Source organism: Dasypus novemcinctus, chromosome 7 (assembly GCF_030445035.2).
Source record: "Dasypus novemcinctus isolate mDasNov1 chromosome 7, mDasNov1.1.hap2, whole genome shotgun sequence".
NCBI lineage: Eukaryota > Metazoa > Chordata > Mammalia > Cingulata > Dasypodidae > Dasypus > Dasypus novemcinctus.
Window position 1 is genome coordinate 114884715 of NC_080679.1, and position 22285 is coordinate 114906999.

The window sequence follows — 22285 nt, forward strand, 5'->3', positions numbered from 1 at the left end:
TAAAGACTTTCCTTCTTTTCAGACTTTCCTGTGCGAGCTACTGGGGAGATGAAAAAATGACAAATTAGGTTGTTGAAAGGTTAAGCACTACCTTAGTGCCCAGTGTTACCACCTGTGAACATGCCTGGCATCCATAAAGTGTGATCAGTTCAGCAGGTCAAGTGCCTTCAGAAAGTTTACCAAACCCTCAGATCTATGCTTTCTTAGTATTATCAGAAAGCTTTCAAACAAAATCTCCTTTTACCCTAGTTTACAGATTTAGGTTTTATGCTTATTGCTTGACTTAACTTTTAAAACAAGAAAAAGCAATATCACTTTTACAATTTGTTGAAAGCGCTAAAAATCCCCATTTTCATATGCTGTATCATATATTTGAGGGAATGCTTATTTTTAAAATTTCTCTAGAAATGTTTAAATTCTTATTTTTTATTATGGTCTTTTTGGGATTACTTTGTCAATTGAAAAAATCCCAATTATGTAGTGGAGAGATGCTCATCTCATAGTGTTATTTTGTATCCTTGACTTCCTAATAGCTTCATATTTCTGTATTTTAACATGCTCTTGTTACTTTTTTAATTCTTAAGGCAAGAAGACTGTCTCATTTTAAAAATTGAGTATGAAGGAGAACATGGTGGCTTTTATTAGCCTTATAAATAATCACAATAATTTATATCACATTGAATTCTTTTGTACAGTAAAGGTTTATTCAAATGCTTTTTATTTTTATTTCTTATTTTATTCTGTTTTTTTAGGAGGCACCGGGGAATGAACCTGGGACCTCATACATGTTTAGCACGCCCTCCGCTTAACCCACTCCACTAAAATACTTTTTAAAGACAGTTTGTTTTTTTAACATAATTTTATTGATACATATTAATAAAGCATAAATCCATCCAAAGTATACAATCAGTGATATTCAGTATTATCATATAGTTGTGCCTTCATCACTTCAATCATTTTTAGAGCATTTTCATTATTCCAGTAATAATAATAGTAGTAATAAACAAAACCAAACAAACTCATCACCTCTCAATCTCTTTCCCCTGCCATACATAGCTGTTATTCTGTTGCCTTCTCTCTAGTTTATTTGTATTTATATTTTGTAAAAACAGTCTTATATATGCAGTATTACCCACATTTGTATTTTACGTGAGGTTTCACTGTGTTATACAGTCCTATGTTACATTTTTTAGCTTTCCTTCTAGTAATATACATGTCCTTAGACTTTCCCTTTCAACCACCATTATACCTATATAATAGTACTGCTAATCACAAACATCATGATGTGCTCTAAAGACAGGTTTTTGAGGTGCAATTTATGTACGTAAAATTCATTCTTTTGAAGTATATAGGTCACTGGGTTTTGAAAAATTTATACATTTGTGTAACTGCCACCAATATTAAGATGGAGAAAAATTTCATCACTCCGGGAATTTCCTTCCTGCCCACTTTTTTTTTTTTTTTTTTTAAAGATTTATTTTTATTTATTTAATTCCCCTCCCCTCCCCCGGTTGTCTGTTTTCTGTGTCTTTTTGCTGCGTCTTGTTTCTTGTTTCTTTGTCCGCTTCTGTTGTCGTCAGCGGCACGGGAAGTGTGGGCGGCGCCATTCCTGGGCAGGCTGCTCCCTCGTTCGCGCTGGGCGGCTCTCCTTATGGGTGCACTCCTTGCCCGTGGGGCTCCCCTACGCGGGGGACACCCTGCGTGGCGCGGCACTCCTTGCGCGCATCAGCACTGCGCATGGACCAGCTGCACATGGGTCAAGGAGGCCCGGGGCTTGAACCGCGGGCCTCCCATGTGGTAGACGGACGCCCTAACCACTGGGCCAAAGTCCGTTTCCCCCCTGCCCACTTTTAATCAATCCCCTCCCCCTACCTCTAGCTCTTGACAAGAACTGATCTGATTTCTGTCCCATAGTTTCGCTTTTTCCAGGCTTTCATATAAATGGAATCATACATTATGTAGAATTTTGTGTCTGGCTTGTTTCCCTAACATAATGCTTTCAAAATTGATCCATGTTGGGAAGTGTACTTGGTCCAGTGGTTAGGGCGTCCGTCTACCACATGGGAAGTCCACAGTTCAAACCTCAGGCCTCCCGACCCGTGTGGAGCTGGCCCATGCGCAGTGCTGATGCACGCAAGGAGTCCTCTGCCACGCAGGGGTGTCCCCTATGTGGGGGAGCCCCACGCACAAGGAGTGCGCCCTGTAAGGAGAGTCACCCAGCGCAAAAGAAAGTGAAGCCTGCCCATGAATGGTGCCGCACACACGGAGAGCTGACACAACAAGATGACACAACAAAAAGAAGCACAGATTCCTGTACCGCTGACAGCAACAGAAGCGGACAAAGGAACATGCAGTGAATGAACACAAAGAACAGACAACTGAGGCGGGGAAGGGGGAGAAATAAATAAATATAAATCTTTAAAAAATATATATTAAAAAAAATTGATCCATGTTGTAGCATGTGTCCTTCCTTTTTATTGCTGAGTAGTATTCCATTGTATGGATGTACCTTAATTTGTTTTCCATTCATCAGTTGGTGGACATTTAAATCGTTTCCAGTTTTTTGTAATTTTTTTTTTAATTTTTTTATTTTTTATTGACTTTGTAATAATATTACATTAAAAATATATATGTGAGGTCCCATTCAACCCCACCCCCCCACCCCCCCTCTCCCCCCCCCCCAACAACACTCGTTCCCATCATCATGACACATCCATTGGATTTGGTAAGAGTTTTTTGTAATTATGAATAAGGCTGCTGTAAGCAGTCATATACAGGTTTTGTGTGGATATATATTTTTATTACTTAGGAGTGGGATTATGAGATATACAGTAAATGCTTGTGTAACTTTATCAGAAACTATAGTGCTGTTTTTTAAAATGGGTATATTATTTTGTATTCCCACCAGCAAAGATATGAGGATTCTCTTTGCTCTGCATCCTTGCAAGCATTTGGCATTGTAAACCTTTCAAAATTTTAGTCATTCTGGGTGTTGTGTTGTGGAATCTCATTGAGGTCTTAATTTGCAGATCCTGGGTGACTAAAGGTGTTGAGCACATTTTTGTGTGTTTACTGGCATCTGGACACATTTTTGTTGGTCAAGCATCCATTCAAACCTTCTACCCACTTTTTTTTTTTAATCGCCCCCCTGCAGCTTTCTGCTCTGCTCTGTGTGTTCATTCAGTATACGTTTTCTTTATCTGTATTTATTTATTTTTATTTCCCCTCCCCCCTTGTGGCTTGCTTGCTGTCTGCTCTCTGTCCATTCACTGCGGGCTTTTCTCTGTTCTCGCTTGTCTCCCTTCTTTTTTGTTGCATCACCTTGCTGAGTTGGTGCTCATGGCATCTCCGGGCTGCTCGGCGCTCCACAGCTTGCGGAGAGTCTGCCTTCACAAGGAGGCCCTGGGATACGAACCGAGGGCCTCCTATATGGTAGACTGGAGCTCATCTGATTGAGCCACAGCTGCTTCCCTCTTCTACCCACTTTTAAACTTGGATTGTTTCTCTTCTAATTGCGTTGTAAGTGTTGTTGATGTATTCTAGATTTAAATCCTTTATCAGCTATGTGTTTTGTGTATATTTTCTCCCAGTCTGTGGCTTCTATTAGCTGAATCTTTTGAAGAGCTGCAGTTAATTTGGTGGTCTGATTTACCAGTTTTTCCATGGTTTGTGTTTTTTGTTTCCTGTCTACAGAAAAAGCCTAACCCAAAGTCACAAATATTTTTTTCTCTCTGTTTTCTTCCAGGAGTTTTATAGTTTTAGCTTTTACATGTAGGTCTATAATCTATTTCGGCTTAGTTGTTGTTTGTGGTACTGGATATAGATTGAAGGTTGTTTTGCTTTGTTTTTCCATATAGATGTTTAATTATTCTAGCACCGTTTATTGAAAAGACTACCCTTTCCTTACGAATTACCATGTCACCTTTGTTGAAAATCAGTTGGCTATATATGTGTGACTCTATGTTCTTGACTCTTTATATTCTGTTCCATTGATCTATATATCTGTGTCGTGTTACAAATACTGCATTGTCTTGATTATTGTAAAGCCTTATTATTGAGCTGAAATTTTTCTATCTTTAACTTCTGCCCATTGGTCCTACTTAGACTCTTAGAATAAGTTTACCTTCTATTTTATGTAAAAATCCTGTATCCATTTAAAGAGATGGTCACATTTTAATTTGTACTAAGCACCCATATGTTCTGCAATTCTTTATCTTAGGCAAGTTTTGTCTTTCTATCTTCAGAGCTTATGATATTTTAGGAGCTCAAAAGTTTGTTGAACTGGGAAGCAGATTTGGTGCAACTGATAGAGCGTCTGCCTACCACATGGGAGGTCCAGAGTTCAAACCCCAGGCCTCCTGACCCATGTGGTGAGCTGGCCCACATGTAGTATTGATGTGCGCAGAGTGCCCTGCCATACAGGGGTGTCCCCCGCAAAGGGAAGCCCCACATGCAAGGAGTGCACCCGTAAGGAGAGCTGCCCTGAGCGAATAAAGTGCAGCCCGCCCAGGAGTGGTGCTGCACACACGGAGAGCTAATGCAGCAAAGATTATGCAACAAAAAGAGACACAGATTCCCAGTGCCTCTGACAAGAATGCAAGCGGACAAAGAAGAACACAAAGCAAATGGACACAGAGAGCAGACAATGGGGGGGGGGGGGGTGGATAAATTTTTAAAAATCTTTAATAAAAAAAAAACAAGTTTGTTGAACTGAAATGAGTTGAATTCTCTGTAAGGCTCATTATGAAAAAACAAACAGAACTATCCCCTAATTGCTCTGTCTTCCTCTTTACAATATTCCATTCCCCAGTGTTATCACTTTTAATTCTTTAAGTCTTTGGTTATTTTTACTTTATCTCAATAATGTGCTGATGTTGTGACTTTTTATCTTTCCAGTTTTAGGTACTTTTCTAGTGACAACCCAGGATGGAAATTGAAAAATGGGCTTTCATTATGCTTCCAACAAGATTTATTGTGTTTGCTTAGGCCAGTAGTCAGTGTTTACAGTATTTTGACCATGTAAATTCTAGTCACAGAAAGTCATGTGGTGTACTCTGATTTCTTTCTCTTATGCAGTGTTTACTTTCCCTATAATTAATAATTGCCTTATTTGCTTAGTTTTCTATACTCTCATCATTAATTCAATTCTAATATCTCCCCTACTTGTATATGTCTCTTCTCAATACATTCAGCTACATTAGGTCTTCTGTCATTTTTATCTTTCTAGACGTGTCGCTTCTCTAAATTTCTGGCATTTTTTCAGGATGCATTGGTTGCTGTCTAGGCATGCCGCATTGCTGTTGGCTTGGATTCTTCTTTCTCCATCATCCTAGAGAGTTTCTTCACCTTTGTTGTACTGAATTTCCAAAGCTAAGAATGCAATGAACGTAAATATTTTGAGAAATTGCATGTCTTAAAATGTTTTGATTCTGCCCTAACATTTGATTGAGATCTTGACTAGTGTAAAATTAGTCTGAAAATGGTTTTCCTCAGAATTTGTAGGTATTGTTCCACCGTTCTAGTTTCTTTATATCTTATCCATGTCTATAACATTTGTAGGCTCCATTTTTTTCTAGCTTCCTAAATTCTTATTCTAATACTTGGTCTTTCCTATGAAATATTTGTATAAAAGAATGTCTTCTGTATGAAATCTATTCTTTTATGCTTTTAGGATCTCCTTTTTGTCCTCATTTTTCTGAAATTTCACAGTGGTATCTTTGGTGTTGGGGCTACTGGTCCTACTTTGTACTGGGCACTGGTTGGGCCCATTCATTGTGGAAACACATTTCTTTTAGTTGGGGAATTCTATTGAGCTTTTAATCTGTGCTATTATACTTTTAATTTCCAAGAGCCCTTTTTTGTTTTCTCAGTATTTCCTCTTACCTGCATCTGTTTATGCTCCATGGATGAGATCTTTTACTTCTCTGAGAATATTAATGACAGCTTTTTAAAAATTTTTTCCTCTTTAAATAGTCACCATTTCTTCCAACATTACTTTTTTCTGTATGCTTTGAATTCTGTCTTTTGTATTATTAGCTGTTTTAAAATGTCTAGCAATCTATCTGTCTAAGTTTAAGAGCAGAACAGTAAAAAGATTGTCAGACGCACCTTGACTGAATGGGATTTTTGTTGACTATATTGATCTTCACCATAGAGTTACTTGGCTAAGCCCTTCTCTGGAGAATTCCTGGGGGTAGTATATTTAGATATTTTCATGTGGACTGGTTAGATTCTCCATAAAAAAAGAATCTTTTTCCTGAAAAATATACACCTAGCTGCCAATATTATGGTTGCCAAGTAAGGAAGCGAGGGAGTTTTCAACATTTCATTTGTAAGCTTTCACCTAATCGCTCTATTTTTAGTTCATATCCCCCACCCTCCACTGTGCTTGGTGTTCTCTGTCCAGAGACCCTCAGTTTTATCCTCTCCAAAGAATAAATTCAGACTCTGGTTGGATGTGGGAACACAATGAATTCAGTTGCAGATCTGAAGGACTAAGTACCTTGTCAACTTTAATCATTAATTTTTTTCCCTCTTCACCCCTACTTACAGAAGTACCGGTTCTACCACTTTTGGAACTCTCTAGGGAGTTCTACAGCACTTGTCCAGTTGCTTTGCAGTTTTTTTCCCCTGCTCAAGTAGGATTCAGCTTCTCAGATCTGCTAAGACATTTGTCAGTTGTTCATCTGGTTTTCATCTTCTGAAATGTGCTTACTGTTTTCTCCTGCTTTCCTTGTGGGCTTATTTATGTCTTTTTAAAAAGACCCCTTCATTGTCATTTTAAGATTGGTATATTCTAATGAAGAAATAAGAAAGATTTCTACTTAAAGCAGACAATGTGAACATGTACATGTAGCTCTACACCTTCTTCAAACCTCTCTTTAATCAGAGAGCTTTCTTAATTTCTCAGACAAAACCCCAGTCTAATCTGATGTTGTTTGATGTTTACAGTGATTATTGTTTACAGATGTGGGATATGTGCTCTTGAAATGTTCTGGTTGCTGTCCTTTCAATATGATACACTCCTGCTTTATAGCCATCTATCAAGTGTGACACTTAATTTACCTTTTGACTCTTTCTCCTACCTCTCACCCCCTCAAAAACCTACACAGAGAAGATAAACTAATTCAGTGTTACGGTCTTCATGTGTAGCTGTGTAGCTCTTTCCCCCATCCCTTGCACATAAATGCTTTTGGTATCTTATGAGAACTGCAGAACTAAGGATCATAGTTATTTGCCTTCCACATTTTGCAAGGCTATTCGTAATTTCATCTCTTAGTTTCTGACTCTTGCTTTCCACTGTTAAGGATGCTGAGCTCTCTGCTACACATTTTATTGCATCCTTTTGCTCATACCCTTCTCTCCTTTTATCTTTCCTCTTCACTTCTTTTGCTTTCCTTTCTCCTTGGATTTTAAATTTTTATATAAAATGGTTGACTTTTAAAGACCTAATCAACAAGTGAAAGTATTTCCCCTATAGTATATCATCTCTAAAGTAATGAAATCAGCCATTTACACTTTGTTGAATATGTTTATTGAATCTTTGGCTTATTGTAGTTGCATTGGTGAGTTGTTTGGTATCCAGAGAATACCTCTTTGCTGACAGTACAGTTTGAAAAAGGCCTGTATCTAGGTTTCAAGATGATTCTGGAAAAGATAAGGGCTTAAAAATATATTTCAGGGAACAGATGTGGCTCAAGCAGTTCAGCCTCCCACATGGAAGTCCCAGGTTCAGTTCCTGGTGCCTCCTGAAAAAAAACAAAAACAAACAAGCAAAACAAATGATAAAACCAACTCAGGGAAGCCTATGTGGGTCAGTGGTTGAGTGGTGGCTTCCCATACAAGGTCCGGGGTTCAATCCCCAGATTTTTTGGAATCTCAAAAAAAATTTTTTTTTGTTTTCTTTTCTTTTTTTGAGTGGTGATAAATTGGAACATTTAAAAGGCATGAAAGAGAATATAGTGAAAAGTTTACTTTCCTCCATCTCCTAGGCACCCAGCCCTCCACTTACCCTTCCCAAAAGCAACAACTGTAACTGTTTTCATATGTATGCTTTTGGAAATCTATGAATTTATAAGCATATATGCAACTAGATCATAAATATAGTGTTTATAAAATTACAGTCCAAGATAGCATTCCCTTTTTTCTCATGGGATCATTAAACAGTTGACAATGTACCATCAACTAAAACCCCCAGATTATTTAAACACAAACTATGTTCTGGGAAATAAGATCACAGACTCAAGGTTTTAAAACAAGGCTTATTTAGTAAGTTATTTACTAAGCTGCACTCAGGAAGGATTGAGTGTGAGTTTATATAAATTGGAGTTGGTTGACTGTCATACTCCAATGCTTACAGCTTTTTATAGGCATGGAATACCAGATTAGAGATCAGGTTTTTTTTAGCCACATTAAGTCACAGGATGGTGATGACAAAATGTTATAGCAAAAATGTTACATTATTGAATATTCTATTTTATTCACTTAAAATTGAGTTGTAGTTAGAATCCTATTTGTAAAGAGTGCTTTTGAAAGAAATGAATCTTAGTATTTGGCCAGGGTAGTAAAATACAATATACTACCACTTTGAGACTATTTTTCTTGCTGGCAATCTCCTCGATATTGTAGCTCTTTCTTTGTATGGAAAGAGCTGATTTCATTTTCAACCATTATTTCATTTCCTCAATTTTATTTCATTTCCTCAATTCTCAAGTTATAACAATGAAGCTTTTGCACCCAAGCATAGGACTTTGAACTTATTCCTATTAAATTATATCCTGTTAGTATGGGCTTTCTATGTTTACTATTCCAATAAGTCTGCATTTTGTGTCTCTATCCAGTTTTTTTTGGAGGTACTGGGGATTGAACCCCGGAGTTCATACATGGGAAGCAGGTGCTCAGCCACTGAGCTACATCCGCTCCCCAATGAGAGCTGTTTTTTTCATTTTGTCTGTTTTCTTTCTTAGGAGATACTGGGGGTTGAACCCAGGACTCTGTGCATGGGAAGCAGGCTATCAACCCCTTGGGCTACATCCACTCCTCTATCCAGTCTTAATGGAAGAGTTGTATTTATCAACCTTTTGGAGCTGTACCAGTGGTTTCTTTCAGGTCACTGTTTCTCAAAGGTTAATGAACTTTCTGTAAAGGACCAGAGAGTAAATATTTTATGTTTCACAGACATGTGACAGAGTGTGGCCAATAAGATGTTAATTGGGGATTCTGGAAAAGCTTGTCAAAAGAGGGTCAACTTGGAGAATAAGCAAAATGGTGGTGGAGTAAGGAGCTCCGAGAGTCAGCTTCTGCTATAGGGCAGTTAGTAAACACCCAGAGCTATCTCGAGCTAAATGAAGCACCTGTTTGTGTTTGGGGGCTTCAGGAGGCCAGCATCCTGCAACATCCTTAAAGGAATGAAAGGAGGAGACGGCCCATATGCAGAGAAGATATGTAAGTAGAGCACTCCACGCCACGGGCACCAGTGCCCATCCTCCCCTGGAGGCACAGGCCACCTCAGGAGCTTTTTCTCAGCTGGAATTGAAAGCTCCATTTCCCAAAAATGGGGGAGGAAGAGACGGTTAGGAACCAACTTCAGCTACTGATGAGTATATTCAGTGGACTAAAGTATAATCCTGAGAACAACTGGCTTGAGCCTATCCAAGCCAGAAAGAGACTGGTAGCCACATCTTAACTCTGCACCTGGCATAAGGGGAAGCGGGCAGACTGAAAATCCCAGTGCTGGTGGAGACTGGCTTCCTTCCATCCAGCTCAGAATTACAGCTCAAGCTGAGGCCCCAGCACCACCTCCAGCAGGGAGGAAGCTGCTGGTACCTGCGCCAGCCTCTCCAGGAAATTACCAACCAAGCCATGGAAGCCAGTGATTATCCTACTCTGGAGGCATGGGCCACCCCAGGAGTTATTCTGTGGCTGGAAGTGGAAGTTCCATTTCCCCAAAATGGGGGAGTAGGAGATGGTTGGCTGCCGATTTTGCTACTGATTGGTAAACTCGTCTGGGTAAGATATAACCCTGAGAACAGCTGGGGTGTGAAGCTGCCTAAGTCGGACAGAGGCTAATGGCCACCATTTTGACTCTGACCCCAGCCTAAGGGGAAGCCAGGACCAAATATCACAGTGATGGTAGGAACCAGTATTTTCACTCAGATTGGCCTGTAGGCCTAGACTAGGCCTCAGTCCCACCTCTGGCAGGGAGGAGGCTGGTGGGCCCTGCACCAGGTACTCTGGCTGGCACAGACTGAAAATCGGAAGTCTCCCGGGGCAACGATGGTTATCTTGGACCCACACTGCATAGATTGCGGCCCATACCTCCAGCTCTATCCCCGTCTCAGGCAGGGAAAAGAGGCGTGAAGCTTCATCACTCTCTGGGTAACTACAGTCTAGGCCTTCATTACTTGGATTATTCCACACAGATGTGACTCTGTCCCTACCCCTGACAAAGGAGAAAGTTGGGAGAAGCTTCATTGGTCCCTGGCGTAACAAGGGCATCTTAAGCCTCCAAAACTTATAGCACTTTGGCTCCTACTGCCCACCTGCAAGGGAGAAAGGGCAGGAAACCCTAAACTAAAGAGAAAAACTGCACCCAGAATAAATACTCTAGTAAGCCAGTTGCTAAGACACCAACAAAAAATTACAATCCACATCAAGAAACAGGAAACTATGGCCCATTAAAGGAACAAGATAAGCCTCCAGATGACATAAAGGAGATGAGACAACTAATCATAGATGTTTAAACAAATCCCCTTAATAAATTCAATAAGAATGCTAAAGAGATTAAGGATATTAAGAAGACACTGGATGAGCAAAAAGAAGAATATGAAAGCAATAGCAGATCTTATGGGAATGAAAGGTGCAATAAATGAAATTTTAAAAACATTGGATTCTTAAAACAGCAGATTTGAGGAGGAGGAAGAAAGGATTGGTGAGCTTGAAGAAATGGCCTCTGAAAGTGAACATACAAAAGAACAGATAAAGAAAAAAATGTAAAAAATTGAACGAGGTCTCAGGGAACTAAATGACAGCAAAAGGTGTGCAAACATACATGTCATAGGTGTCCCAGAAGGGGAAGAGAAGAGAAAAAGGGCAGAAGGAATTTTGGAAAAATAATGGTAGAAAATTTCCCATCCCTGCTGAAAGACATAAATATCCATGTCCAAGAATCACAACATACTCCTATCCAGGAAAATCCAAATAGACCAACTCCAAGACACATACTCATCAGAATGTCAAATGCCAAGACAAAGAGAGAATTCTGAGAACAGCAAGAGAAAAGCAATGAATATCATATAAGGGATATCCAATAAGATGAAGTGCGGATTTCTCACTAGAAACCATGGAGGCAAGAAGACAATGGTCTGATATATTTAAGATTCTATAAGAGAAAAACTTGCAGCCAAAAATCTTATATCCAGCAAGACTGTCTTTCAAAAATGAGGGTGAGATTAGAATATTCACAGATAAACAGACACCGAGAGAATTTCTAAGTAAGAGACCAGATTTTCAGGAAATACTAGGTGTGCTAGAGCCTGAAAAGAAAGGAGACAGACCTTGAAGGGAGTCCAGAAATGAAGATTATAGCAATAAAAGTAACTAAAAGTGTCAGAAGAGTGGTGAAAATAAAATATGACAGAGAAAAACTCAAATAGGAATAAACTTAATCAATGATGTAAAGTACTTGTATTCAGAAAACTGCAACTCAGTGTTAAATTTAAAAAGCCTTAAATAACTGGACAAACATTCCATGATCAAGGATTTGAAGACTAAATATCATTAAGATGTCATTTCTACTCAAATTGATATACAGATTCAATGCAATCCCGATAAAAATTCCACCAGCATTTTTAAAAAAATTGAAAACACAATCATCAAACTTATTTGAAAGGGTAAGGAGTCCTGAATAGCCTTAAACATCATAAAAAGAAAAAGCGAACCCTCATCTCTGTACTTTAAATCGTATTACCTAGCTATAGCGGTGAAAACAGCATGTTACTAGCATAGAGACAGACACATAGACCAATGGAAACAAATTGATGGTTCAGAAACAGACCCTCAGGTGTATGGTCAAGTGATTTTGACTAGCCTGTCAAACTCACATGGCTCGGGCAGAACAGTCCATTCAACAAATGGTGCTGAAAGAATTGGATTCCATAACCGAAAGATGGAAAGAGGATCCCTATCTCACACCTTATCCAAAAAGTAACGCAAAGTGGATCAAAAACCTAAAAATAAAAGGAAGAACCGTAGAACTTCTAGAAGAAATTGTAGGAAAATACCTTCAAGACCTGGTGGTAGGTGGTGGATTCTTAAAGGAGATAAGAGGAGGACTGAAATGGACTACTGATGTTTAATGTATGTAAAAGTTTTAATTAGCTTTACTGTAAAAGTGTGGAAATGTATAGAGTGGATGGTAACACATAGTAACAGGTAATTTATAAATGGGTATGTGGCTGAAAATGGTAGTCTAGGGATGTAAATGCCAACCGACAGAATGTTAGAGAGTAATCTAGGAACTGATTAGCACAGTAAACCAAGAGGTGGATGAGAATTGTGGTTGATGGTACAGATGAAAGATTGTCTTTTGTGAGCTAGAGAAAATGTACATCACTACTGCAGGGTGTTGGGAACATGGAGAAGCATGGGAAAAATAGAGCTGCAGTGACCTATGGACTGTGGTGAGCAGCAATAATATAATATTCTTGCATCTATGCCAAAGATGTACTGTGGTGATAATGAGGCAGTATGGAAAATGTGAGCCAGATATATACTATGGACATGGTAACAATCAGATGATATTATCTTATCTGTAGCAAAGGTTCTGCCATAGTATGGTATGTTGATAGAAGGGTGTTGTTTGTGAATTCTGCACATGTGCATAATTGTTTTTTAAGTTTTCAACTTCTGTCATAAAAATATATTTAAAAAATAATAATAGGGTGTGTTGGGGGAAAAGCACACCAAATGTAAAATAAGGACTATTTGATAATATTCTTTCATAATTTGTGACAAACATCTCATGACAACGCAAGGTGTTGGTGAAGGGTTGATATATGGGACCCCTATATGATGTTATGCATGTTTGCTTTGTAAGTTCACCACTTTTACTATATACTTAATTGTTTATGTATGTTCATATAAAAATGATATAAAGATTGTAATAATAGGGTTGTTTGGGGGAAAAATACTTTGGTTAGTAGTCATATTTTGGCAGTGGTCTTTAATCGTTAAAAAGGTTTAAAAACAACATAAGTTACTGGTGGTCGGGTGAGTTATGAGAGTTCTGCATGATGTTTTATGTTTGTTTGTTTTTATGAGCATTTATTTTTTATTGTAGTTTTTTGAAGATACATAGATCACAAAAAATGTTACATTAAAAAATATAAGGGGTTCCCACATACTCCATACTCCAACCCTACCCCCCAACTCCTCCCATATCAACAACCTCCTTCATCATTGTGGCACATCTGTTGCATTTGGTGAGTACATCTTGGAGCACTGCTGCACTGCATGGATTATAGTTCACATTGTAGTTTACACTCTTCCCCAGTCCATTCAGTGGGTTATGCCAGGATATATTGTGTCCTCCATCTGTCCCTGCAGTATCGTTTAGGACAACTCCAAGTCCCGAAAATGCCCCCACATCACATCTCTTCTTCCCTCTCCCTGCCCTCAGCAACTACCGTGGGCACTTTCTCCACATCAACGCTGCAGTTTCTTCCATCACTAGTCAAGATAGTTCTATAGTAGAATAACAGTAAGTCCACTCTAATCCATATTTTATTCCTCCATCCTGTGAACCCTGGGATGGTAATGTCCACTCCACCTTTTTATTGAGAGGAGGCTTAGATCCCACATGGTTGATGGATGTGATTCTCTTGCTTGGAGTTGTAGGCACTCTCAGTTCCCTGTTATGGTGGTTGACCATCTTCACCTCCCTGTTAGCTGGCCTGGGTAATTCCAACGAACCTGGGTGTAGGGGAGTCTCCGGGGTATACAACAGCCCCAGCGCCGACCACAGGTTCAGTAAAAGTGACAGGAGAGGCATGTGTAGAAAGATCATATCTGAGTCCAAGTCCATCACACTCAGGAAGACAAATTCCAAAGTTGGGCCCACTGACAAGGCACTGAAATCCAGAGCCAACTGCCATGACTGTAGACCCTGTGTTTCTCTGTAGCCCTCAGGAGCACCAGCTCTGGGATCCTGCTGAGGCACACGTAAGAATGGGCCCTATGATGACCTCCCATATAAACTCATTTGTCTTTACTATTTCCCCTTTTATTCAAGGTCTTTTTCTAGTTGCATCACCGGTTAGTGTTTGGTAATAATCCCTTGGTGCCAGAGAGGCTCATCCAGGGGGAGTCATGTCCCACACTGGGGGGAAGGTAATGCATTTACATGCTGAGTTTGGCTTAGAGAGTCACCACATTTGACCAACATGGAGGCTCTCAGGAGGTAACCGTTAGGTACCTTGCAGCTCTAGGCCTAGTTCAAATTTCAGGTACAAAAGCTCATAAGCTTCGTCATCAGTTTCAAGGACTCATCATTGGACCATCTTTCTTCACTGGACTTTGCCCTTGCACTTGGGGGATTGTTGCTTTTTCACTGGGGAATATGACAGAGCTCCCCTGGCTAGGAACTCAGCACCCCCTCAGTTGTCATTTGTAACTGTAACTACTATGAAAATACTCAACAAATATCCAAACATTTTTATATAACCCATATACATACCCTGGAGAACTCCCTCTCAACCATGTGTCTCCCATCAATAACACCCCACACCAGTGTTCCTCCCCTGCCATTTGAACCCCTCTGTAGTCCAAATCTTCTTCAAAAGTGAAGCCTATTATATTGCCAAATTCATTTAATAGGAAAATGAAATAGTAATGGTAGGTTTAAAGATTAGAAATAGAATACATACTAATTTTGAAAAATTAAAATGAAGTAAAAATAAATTGGGGTATTAAAAAATGAAAAATATCATAAAGTTTTGTTTTTAACGTTTTGACTTTCATCACTGTAATAGGTATTGCCCTGTATGTACACTGGCAAGGCAATTTCTTTCATTTCTTCTTCAGTGTCTACATTCTTTATGTTCTTTTCTAATTTTTAATTTTGTCTTCAAAAAAGTTTTAGATCACAGTAAAGTCACATATACAATATAGGGAACTCCCATATATCCAACATGAAACCCTTTTCCCCCTTCCCCAGCAATGATCTTTTTACATGTTTATGTTATATTCACTGTAGCTGATGTACAGATATTGAAACATAGTTATCAAACGTGGTTCCATTGGTTTACACTATGGTTTATATTTTAGACTATACAATTTTCTAAATTTTTAGTTACATTATGGTTTCCATTATGGTTTCCATTTTAGCCTATAGACTTTTATACATTTTTGGTGAAATTTAACATGTCCTATATCCATCACTGCACGATCTTGTGGAACACTTCCATTACCGCCCAGTTACCCTGCTTCCATCCTTTCTGTTCCTCTCTCTGCCTCCCCTCAAGGCCCAGAGTGACACCCAAGCTTCACTGCTTGAAGGACCAGATTCACAGATACTTGCAACAATGCTGAGGGCTTGACATAGTAGACTGTCTTCCCCCATTGGGAGCCACCACTTCTTTCAAGAGACACAATTCCTTCTGTTTGAGAACATCAGGCCTCGCCAGGATGTGGGTACATATTCCCACTTGTTGTATGGGTCTCCACCCAATTATAACACACTGTAACAAGATGAGCACTCACACACTCCCTAGAAGTCTTCCCCTGGGCCAGATGCCCTCCTTTAAGCACCTTAAACAGGTAATCCTTCCTTATTATATTTTCTAAAGAGTTTTCTCAACATTATAGTCTCAAACACATACCCAACCATCTCCCTTGTTCTGTTCCCCCCAAGACTCCCCTCAATTCCTTGGACTATCCGACCCATCCTCCCAACCCTAGCCCCCCTCAAGCCTGCAAATCCCCACCCAATAGTTTCCCTATGCTCCTGTCTTATCCCTTTTCTGTACAAATACTTCCATGTTATAATAGATTTCACCCATGTAGGCATCACCTCACAACCTTCCTCTTGCCCCAATTTCCTGTAAGCCTATCATCCAGTCTCTAGCTCTCTGAGACAGCTTGGTTTGCTTATTTCATATCAGAGAGGTCATGTAGTATTTGTCCTTCAATGCCTGGCTTGCTTCACTCAACATAAGATCCTCAAGATTCATCCTTGTTATCCCATATGTTTGTACTGTATTCCTTCTAATAGTTGAGTAGTATTCCATTGTATGTATATACCTCATTTTGTTTATCCATTCATCTGTTGATGGGCATTTGGGTTGATTCCAACTTTTGGCAATAGTGAACAATGCTGCTATGAACACTGGTATGCATATATCAGTTTGTGATCTTGTTTTCCAAGGTATATACCCAGCAGTGGAATTGCTGTGTCATATGGCAAATCTACAGCTAGTTTTTTGAGAAACCTCCAAACTGTCCTCCAGAATGGCTGGATCCTTCTGCATTCCTACCAGTAGTGGATGAGCATTCCCATTTCTCCATATCCTCTCTAACACTTGTGGTCTTCTGCTTTTTTTGATACCCGCCAGTCTTATGGGAGTAAGATGGTATCTCGTTGTAGTTCTGATTTGCATTTCCCTAATAGCTAGTGATTTTGAGCATCTTTTCATGTACTTTTAGCCATTTGTATTTCTTATTTGGAGAAGCGTTTGTTCAAATCTACCTTTTTTTTTTTTTAAAGATTTATTTTTATTTATTTAATTCCCCTCCCCTCCCCCGGTTGTCTGTTTTCTGTGTCTTTTTGCTGCGTCTTGTTTCTTTGTCCGCTTCTGTTGTCGTCAGCGGCACGGGAAGTGTGGGCGGCACCATTCCTCGGCAGGCTGCTCCCTCCTTCGCGCTGGGCGGCTCTCCTTATGGGTGCACTCCTTGCGCGTGGGGCTCCCCTACGCAGGGGACACCCCTGTGTGGCATGGCACTCCTTGCGCGCATCAGCACTGCGCATGGGCCAGCTCCACACGGGTCAAGGAGGCCCGGGGCTTGAACCGCAGACCTCCCATGTGGTAGACGGACGCCCTAACCACTGGGCCAAAGTCCGTTTCCCCAAATCTACCATTTTTAAAATGAGTTGTTGGTCTTTTTATTTTCGTGATACAGGAGTTCTTTATATATGCAAGATATTAGTATCCTATCAGATATATAGTTATCAAATATTTTCTCCCATTGGGTAGGCTCTGTTTTCACTTTATTGTCAGACTCCTTTGAGGTGCAAAAGGCTTTAATTTTGAAGAGGTCCTATTTATCTGTTTGTTCTTTTGCTGCTCGTGCTTTGGGTGTGAAGTTCATGAAGCCATTTCCTATTATGAGGTCCTGTAGATGCTTCCCTACATTGTTTTTCAAGGTCTTTCTGGTCTTCGCTCTTGTATTTAGGTCTTTGATCCATCTTCAATTGATTTTTATATAAGGTGTGAGATGGTAATCCTCTTTCATTCTTTTGCACATGCATATCCAGTTCTCCAACCACCATTTGTTGAAGAGGCCATTCTCTCCCAGTTGAGTGGGCTTGGTGGTCTTGTCAAATGTCAGATGACTGTATGTATGAGGATCTATATCAGAATTCTCAATTTGGTTCCATTGGTCATTGTGTCTATCCTTGTGCCAATACCATACCTTTTTTTTTTTATAACTGTAGCTTTATAGTATGTTTTGAAGGCAGGTAGTATGATTCCTCCAATTTCATTCTTTTTTTTTTTTTCTGTATGTCTTTGACTATTCGGGGTCGCTTTCTGTTCTAAATAAATTTCATAGTTAGTTTTTCTAGTCATTCAAAAATTCTGTGTTGATTTTTATATTGGGATTGCTTTGAATGTATAGATCAGTTTGGGTAGGATAGACATCTTAATGATATTTAGTCTTCCTATTCATGAACAGAGAATATTCTTTTGTTTGTTTAAGTCTTCTTTGATTTCCTTGAACAGTGTTGTGTAGTTTTCTGTGTATAAGTGTTTTACATCTTTAGTAAAATATAATCTGAGGTATTTGATTTTTTTATTTACTATTGTAAATGGTATTTGTTTCTTGATTTCCTCCTTAGAGTGCTCATTATTGGTGTACAGAAATGCTACTGATTTTTTCACATTGATCTTATAATCTACGACTTTACTGAACTCATAAATTTATAAGTTCTAGAAACTTTGTGGTAGACTTTTCAGGGCTTTCTATATATAGATTCATGTTGAATGCAAATACTGAAATTTTGCTTTCTTCCTTTCCAATGTAGATGCCTTTTGTATCTGATTCTTGTCTCAGTGCTCAAGCAAGTACTTCTAACACAATGTTAAATAGGAGGGGTGATAGTGGGCATCCTTGACTTGTTCCTCATCTTAGAGGGAAAGATTTTAGTATTTCAACATTGTAAATGATGTTAGCTGTGGGTTTTTCTTATATACCCATTATCATGTTCAAAAAGTTTCCTTTTATTCCTTGTTTGCAGTGTTTTTATCAAGAAAGACTGCTGTATTTTGTCAAATGCTTTTCTGTATCTATAGATATGATCATGTGATTTTTTTCCCTTTGATCTGTTTCTGTGGTGTAATTACATTAATTGACTTTCTTATGTTGAACCATCCTTGCATACCAGGAATGAAACCCACTTAGTCATGGTGTATAAGTCGTTTAATGTGTTGTTGAATACAATTAGCAAGTATTTGTTGAGGATTTTTGCATGTAGGTTCATTAGAGAGATTGGTCTGTAATTTTCCTTTCTTGTGGTGTCTTTGTTTGACTTTGGTATTAGGGTAATGTTGGCATCATAGAATGAGTTAGCCAGTGTTCCTTCTATTTTGATTTTTTGGGAGCGTTTAAGCAAGATTGGTGTTAGATCTTTCTGGAATGTTTGGTAGAATTCACCTGTGAAGCCACCTGGCCCAGGGCTCTCCTTAATTGGAAGAATTTAATGACTGATTCTGTCTCTTTATTTGTGATCGGTTTGTTGAGATTGTCAATTTCTTCTTTCATCAGTGTAGGCTGCTTATGTGATTCTAGGAATTTGTGCATTTCCTCTAAATTGTCCTTCTTGTTGGCATATAGTTTTTCAAAGTGCCCTCTTATGATAGTCTTTATCTCTGTGGTGTCAGTACTGATATCCCCTTTCTCATTTCTTATTTTTTCTATTTGAATCTTCTCTCTCTTTTTCTTTGTTATTCTAGCTAAATATTTGTCAATTTTATTGATCTTCTCAAACAACCAGCTCTTTGGTTTATTTTTTCTAGTGCTTTCTTATTTCTATTTCTATTTAGTTCTGCTCTGATCTTTGTTATTTCTTTATTTCTTTTTCTTTTGGGGTTTGTTTTTTTTACTAATTCCTCCAAGTGTGCGGTTAAATCTTCAATTTTAGTTCTTTTTTGATGTATGAATTTATGTCTGTGAATTTTCCTCTCAGCACAGCTTTTGCTGCATCCCATAACTTTTGATATGTTGTGTTTTCATTTTCATTAGTTTCAAGGTAGTTACTGATTTCTTTTGAAATTTCTTCCTTGACCCAGTTTTTGTCTTAGACTGTTTTGTTTAACTTCCATATCTTGGGGCCAAATCTGGATCTGTGGCCCTTGCAGATTTCCAGCTTCATTCCACTGTGGTCAGAGAAATTATTTCATATGATTTCAATCTTTCTTAATTCATTTAGATTTTCTCTGTGACGTAGTATGTGGTCCATCTTGGAGAATGATCCATGTGTTCTTGTGAAGAATGTATATGATGCTGTATTTGGGTGAAATGTCCTATATATGCCTATTAGGTCCAGCTTCTCTAATATATATAATATAACATATATAATATATGTTCAAAGTCTTTGTTTCTTTATTCTCTATAGAGATATTCTGGCCAATGGTGATAGTGGTGTATAAAAGTCCGCCACTATAATTGTAGAGGGATCTATTCCTTCACTTAGTTTTTCCAGTGTTTGCCTCACGTATATGGAGGTGACCTGGTTAGGAGCATAAATGTTTATGATTGTTCTTTCTTCTTGAAAGATTATGCCTTTCATTAATATGTAGTGTCCATCTTTGTCTGTCACAATAGTTTTGCATTTAAAGTCTGTTTTGTCTGATATTAATACAGATACTCCTGCCCTTTTTTGGTTATTGTTTGCTTGTCAGATTGTTTTCCAGCCATTCACTTAGAACCTCCTTGAATCCCTGGGTCTAAGATGTGTTTCTTGTAGACAGCATTTAGATGGGTCATATTTCCTTATCCATTCTTCCAGTCTTTGTCTCTTGACAGATGAGTTTAATCTGTTTACATTGAGTGTTATTACTGTCAAGGAATTAGTTATTTTAGCCATATTTTCTTTGGATTTGTGTTTGTCATATGTTGTTTGGGGGTCTTTTTTTTCTCTCTTTTTAGTTATTCTTACATTCTTCTCCAATTCTGTCTCTCCTGTTTTTTTCTTTCCTCCTACAGAACTCCCTTTAGTAGTTCTTGAAGGGAAGGTTTCTTACTCTCTTAGTTTTTGTTTATCTGTGAATATTTTGAACTCTCCATCATTTTTGAATGCCAGCTTTACTGGATAGAGTATTCTTGGCTGGAAATTTTCTTCTTTTAGTACCTTGACTATGTCATACCACTGCCTTCTTGCCTCCATTGTTTAGATGCGAAATCAGCACTTAATCTTTTGGAGCCTCCCTTGTATGTGATGGTTCTCTTTTCTCTTGCTGCTTTCAGTATTTTCTCTTTGTCTTTAGCATTGGATAATTTGACAAGTATATATCTTTGGGTAGGCCTGTTGGGATTTATGATGTTTGGGGTGCATTGTGATTCCTGGACATGTACATCCATCTCTCTCAATAGGGTTGGGAAGTTTTCAGCAATTATTTCCTCCAACACCCTTTCTGTCCCTTTTCCCTTCTCTTCTCTTTCTGGGATGTGTGTAATGTGTATGTTTGTGCATTTTGTGTTGTCATTTAGGTTCCTAAGTCCCTGCTGATTTTCTATCTTTTTATCAATAAATTCTACTATCTGATTTCAGATGTACTGTCTTCCACATCACTAATTCTTTCCTCTACCTCTTCAAATCTGCTGTTATTTGTTGAGTGTATATTTTTTATTTCTTGGATTGTGCCATTCATCACCATCATATCTTTTATCTTTTTGTGTATGTTTACAATTTTTCTGTATGCTCTCCAAGTTTTTTCTTAATATCCTTAATCTCGTCCTTTACTTCATTAAATTGGTCCATGATATATGTTTTTAGAGCTTTGATTAATTGTTCAGTGTTCTGCTCCTCTTCCTGGTTTTTAGTTTGTTCATTGGATTGGACTGTGTTTTCCTGATTATTGATATGGTTTGTAATTTTTGCGTTCTGTCTTGTCATCATTTTCTCTTCAGATATTTTTTCACTTGATTAACTTCTCCATCTAGTCTCAGGGTTTATTTAGGTATTGTTTTTGTGTGCATTTTAAGTCTTCTATTTGACACTTTGTTCTTCCTATTTTATTTCCTTGTTTGAAGGAAAATATTAGGACCAGGAAAAGCAAAAGAGGTAAGAAAAGAAAAAGTATAATAGTAGTATTGTTAGTTAATGGTAGCAAAAGAACCATGTGCTATCTACGAGAATGGATATTAAATTCATGTAAACTGTGTAGAGTTATAACAGTTAAAATGTGGAGCACCTACAATAATATGGTTAACTAAATATGGGGAAGAATATAGTATGAATTAAAAGGCCAGTGTGGTTAGGAGAGAAAAAGAAAATAAATGACAATAACATAAAGAGTGAATAAAATATAGAAAACAGAAAGAGGTGTTAGAAATAACAAGTCAGAAAAATTGGGGGCTAAACAAAGAAAGGTGGAATGTAAGAGAAACAATAGACAATGGAAGATGAAAAGATGTAAAAGGGGATAGCGTTGGTACCCAAAATCAGTACATGCAGAAAAGAGGAGACCAAGGATGAGGAAGCACAGCTGATAAGAAACACTGCCTGCAGTACCTAATAGAAAAGAAGAAAAAAGAGAGAGAAAAAAAGCAAGAAAGTAAAAGGCCTGTAGGGGGATAACGAGGAAGGAATGACAAGAAAACAACAAAAAAGACCAGACAAGGTCTCAAGTAAGGAATCCTCTTTGCAATTGAGTAAACTGCTTAGGAGTCTATCCTTACCCCTTTCTCCCTTCCTCACTTCCCTGTCTCCCAGGAAGACTGTATGAGGGCTCCCCCTGGAGATTCAAATGGGACCTGGGTGAACCAACTCACTGCAGAAAATAATGACTCT

At 38.5% G+C, this 22285-nt stretch overlaps 1 protein-coding gene across 4 annotated transcripts in view; it reads left to right on the forward strand.

Moving 5' to 3' along the window:
• ZRANB3 (zinc finger RANBP2-type containing 3) overlaps positions 1-22285 on the forward strand; it is a 362849-nt gene that overhangs the window by 118202 nt on the left and 222362 nt on the right. The gene's annotated exons all lie outside the window — the stretch shown is intronic.